Raw genomic sequence first — 4,413 nt, forward strand, 5'->3', positions numbered from 1 at the left:
ATAAGGGGTAAAGGGTGGAATTAGAGAACAAAATGCTGAGAATCTGGCTCCAGGAAGAGAGATAAGAAGGCAGCCTGGGCTGTCTCCTAAGCAGGAGTGATTAAAGCATGGGGAACTGGGAAAGAAGAAGTTATGAGTTACAGGGATGATGGGCACTGGGTATTTACAGCAGATGGGATTTATTAAGTACTGTGTACCAGGTTCATGTTATCTCTTTTATGTTACCTTAATTGTTTTAGAAAGAGGGTCTCACTCTGTTGCCCAGGCTGGAATGTGATGATGCAGTACACCTCACTGTAATCTCAAACTCCTGGACTCAAGCAATCCTCCCACCTCACCCTGAGTATCTGGGACTACAGGCATGCACCACCACACCCGACTAATTATTTTTAATTATTTTTTGTAGAGTCAGGGTCATTAATCATAATGCTCACTATATTGGGTAAAATCCTTGTTAGGAGTTACTCTTTTAAATAATCAGATGGAAGAGGTTGAAGCCCTAAACCCGGGTTGCACTGATCTCAGAAAGTGGGATTCAAGGAGAGAAAAACAATGGACAATTATTACACATGGATGGTAGAGATGGGGACACCAGGAATTTGGGATGAGGATGCTAAAAGTAAGATAAAAGATGGCCAGGCGCAGTGGCTCACGCCTGTAATCCCAGCACTTTAGGAGGCCAAGGTGGGCAGATCACCTGAGGTCGGAAGTTCGAGACCAGCCTGACCAACATGGAGAAACCCCATCTCTACTAAAAATACAAAATTAGCCAGGCGTGGTGGCACATCCCTGAAATTGCAGCTGCTCAGGAGGCCAAGGCAGGAGAATGGCTTGAACCCAGGAGGCAGAGGTTGTGGTGAGCCAAGATAGCACCATTGCACTCCAGCCTGGGCAGCAAGAGCGAAACTCCATCTCAAAAAAAACCAAAAAAACAGGACTAGAAGTAAGCGTTCTACAATCATCAGACTGGGCAGATGAACTCTTAGATGGGAAGAAAAGTTGCAAAAAGTTAGAGCTTTAAGATAATTTTATTTGGTTTTGGAATACTTATGAATGTCATGTCTGGTTCTCTTACTATTTACAATGTATCCAAAGAAACTGTTTACTGACTTCAGTGGCTGCAAATCTGATTTTTCTCTTCCAGCCCACTCATAGGCTCCTTCTTGTGGCAAAACGTGATATTACTCCTAAGACTCAAACACCAACCTAAGCATAAATGTCTGGCAAGTGAAGACATTAAGAGTTTTGTTTTATTTGCAAATTATGCATCTGACAAAGGTCTAATAGCTAGCATCTATAAGGAACTTAAACAAATTTATAAGAGAAAAACAAACAACTCCATGAAAAAGTGGGTAAAGGACAGGAAAAGACACTTCTCGAAAGAAGACATACATGTGGCCAACAGACATATGAAAAAACTCAACATCACTGGTCATTAGGGAAATGCAAATCAAAACCACAATGAGATACTATCTCATACCAGTAAGAATGGCTATTATTAAAAAGTCAAAAAATGACAGATGCTGGCAAGGTGGCAGAGAAAAGGGAACATTTGCACATTGCTGCTGGGAGTGTAAATTAGTTCAATCATTGTGGGAAGCAGTATGGCGATTCCTCAAAGAGCTAAAAGCAGAACTACCATTTGACCCAGCAATCCCATTACTGAGTATATACCCAGAGGAATATAAAGCATTCTACCATAAAGACACATGCGGCCAGGCATGGTGGCTCATGCCTGTAATCTCAGCACTTTGGGAGGCCGAGGCAGGCAGATCACCTGAGGTCAGGAGTTCAAGACCAGCCTGGCCAACATGGTGAAACCCTGGTCTCTACTAAAAATACAAAAAGTAGCTGGGCATAGTGGCTCTTACCTGTAATCCCAGCTACTCGGGAGGCCCAGGCAGGAGAATCATTTAAACCCAGGAGGCAGAGGTTGTAGTGAGCCAAGATTGCACCACTGCACTCTAGCCTGGGTGTCAGAGCTAGACTCCATCTCCAAAAAAAAGACACATCCACAACATGAATGTTCATTGCAGCACTATTTACAATAGTGAAGTGCCAAGACCAGCTCAGCTGGGGAGACCCTAACCCAGCAGCGTTAGAGGAATTAAAGACACACACACACAGAAATATAGAGGTGTGAAGTGGGAAATCAGGGGTCTCACAGCCTTCAGAGCGAACAGCCCCAAACAGAGATTTACCCACATATTTATTAACAGCAAACCAGTCATTATCATTGTTTCTATAGATATTAAATTAACTAAAAGTATCCATTATGAGAAACAAAGGGATGGGCTGAATTAAAGGAATAGGTTGGACTAGTTAACTGCAGCAGGAACACGTCCTTAAGACACAGATCGCTCATGCTATTGTTTGTGGCTTAAGAATGCCTTTAAGTGGTTTTCCACCCTGGGCGGGCCAAGTGTTCCTTGCCCTCATTCCTATGAACCCACAACCTTCCAGCTTGGGCATTAGGGCCATTATGAACATGTTACAGTGCTGCAGAGATTTTGTTTATGGCCAGTCTTCGGCCAGTTTATGGCCAGATTTTGGGGGGCTTGCTCCCAACAGTGAAGACATGGAACCAACTTAAATGCCTATCGGTGACAGATTGGATAAAGAAAATGTGGTACATATACACCATGAAATATTAGGCAGCCATAAGAAAGAACGAGATCATGTCTTTTGAGGAAATATGGATGAAGCTGGAGTCTATAATCCTTAGCAAACCAATGCAGCAACAGAACACCAAATACCACATGTTCTCACTTATAAGTGGGAGCTAAATGGTGAGAACTTATCAACACAAAGGAAACAACAGACACTGGGGTCTGCTTGAGGGTGGGATGAGGGAGAGGAGCAGAAATGACAACTATTGGGTACTGGGCTTAATACCTGGGTGATGAAATAATATATACAACAAACCACCATGACACATGTTTACCTATGTAACAAATCTTCACACGTACCCCCAAACCTAAAATAAAAGTTTTAAAAAAGAGTTTTGTTTTCAAAATCCTTTCTTCCTAGTAGGTTGCAAGTTGTACTGAATAAGAATAACCAGGGATGCAGCCAGGCACAGCGGCTCACGCCTGTAATCCCAGCACTTTGGGAGGCTGAGGCAGGTGGGATCACCTGAGGTCAGGAGTTCATGACCAGCCTGACCAGCATGGAGAAACCCTGCCTCTACTGAAAATACAAATGGTAGCAGGCCATGGTTGTGCATGACTGTAATCCCATCTACTCAGGAGGCTGAGGCAGGAGAATAGCTTGAACCCAGGAGACGGAGGTTGCAGTGAGCCGAGATTGTGTCATTGCACTCCAGCCTGGGTGACAGAGCGAGACTCTATCTAAAAAAAAAAAAAAAAGTAGTTCCTTGGAAGTTAAAGGTTAAGCTTAAGGACTGATTCAAAGGCAGGTGCAAAAAATAAACCCTCTTTTGTAACCCAGAACTCATTTTTCAATATGAGTTTTGATACATATAAGAAGGAAGGCCAGGCACGGTGGCTCACGCCTGTAATCCTAGCACTTTGGGAGGCCGAGGCAGGTGGACCATGAGGCCAGGAGATCGAGACCATCCTGGTTAACATGGTGAAACCCCGGAACCACTAAAAATACAAAAAATTAGCTGGGGGTCGTGGCGGGTGCCTGTAGTCCCAGCTACTCGGGAGGCTGAGGCAGGAGAATGGCGTGAACCCAGGAGGTGGAGCTTGCAATGAGCCGAGATCATGCCACTGCACTCCAGCCTGGGCGACAGTGCAAGGCTCTGTCTCAAAAAAAAAAAAAAAAGAAGGAATGTGATACCTGAGATAGTTTAAAATAACGGAGGTATTGATAACCATAAAAGTTGGTTCCAGGACTGTAGGATTGATCATTTAAAAGCATAGGACATAAGGAAAATCTCAGCTATGTTGATTTAGTATTCCATTGTCATGCTTACATGATATATCAAGACAGCTTTTCTTAAAGGCTTTTATCTTGAGAACATGATTTCTAGAGTTGCAATGGCATATCCCACAGATTTGTACTATGCTTGAGTGTGATTCCTTAGGAACGAATATGATTTGAACTCATTCACGTTTAGAGAGGGTGTCAAGTTGAAAACCAGGCAGATTCATTTACTCTAAAAATGACTCTAAAGTAAAGTGATTGAAGAAATGAGATTCCAAAGATTCTGGGTGGGAATTTTGAAGTATATTTACATTCAAGAGGACATAAAAGAGGCCAAAATTCAAGAATTGTGGGCTGACAGGGGAGCTGTGGATTAAGCATCAGTTCTATTAAAAGGTGGGCTGGGCACAGTGGCTCACACTTTTAATCCCAGTGATTCAGGAAGCTGAGGTGGGAGGATGGCTTGAACACAGGAGCTCGAGACCAGCCTGGGCAACATAGCAAGGCCCCATTACAGGTATG

The 4,413-nt window shown here is 43.4% G+C and overlaps 1 non-coding gene across 1 annotated transcript; it reads left to right on the forward strand.

Moving 5' to 3' along the window:
• The first annotated feature begins 3,370 nt into the window (after positions 1–3,370).
• LOC116809924 (small nucleolar RNA SNORA40) lies at positions 3,371–3,496 on the forward strand. Its single transcript, XR_004370088.1, has one exon. It is a non-coding gene; the product is annotated as a small nucleolar RNA SNORA40 (small nucleolar RNA).
• Positions 3,497–4,413: the final 917 nt, after the last annotated feature.

This window comes from Hylobates moloch, unplaced genomic scaffold (genome assembly GCF_009828535.3).
Source record: "Hylobates moloch isolate HMO894 unplaced genomic scaffold, HMol_V3 SCAFFOLD_1, whole genome shotgun sequence".
Classification (NCBI taxonomy): Eukaryota; Metazoa; Chordata; class Mammalia; order Primates; family Hylobatidae; genus Hylobates; species Hylobates moloch.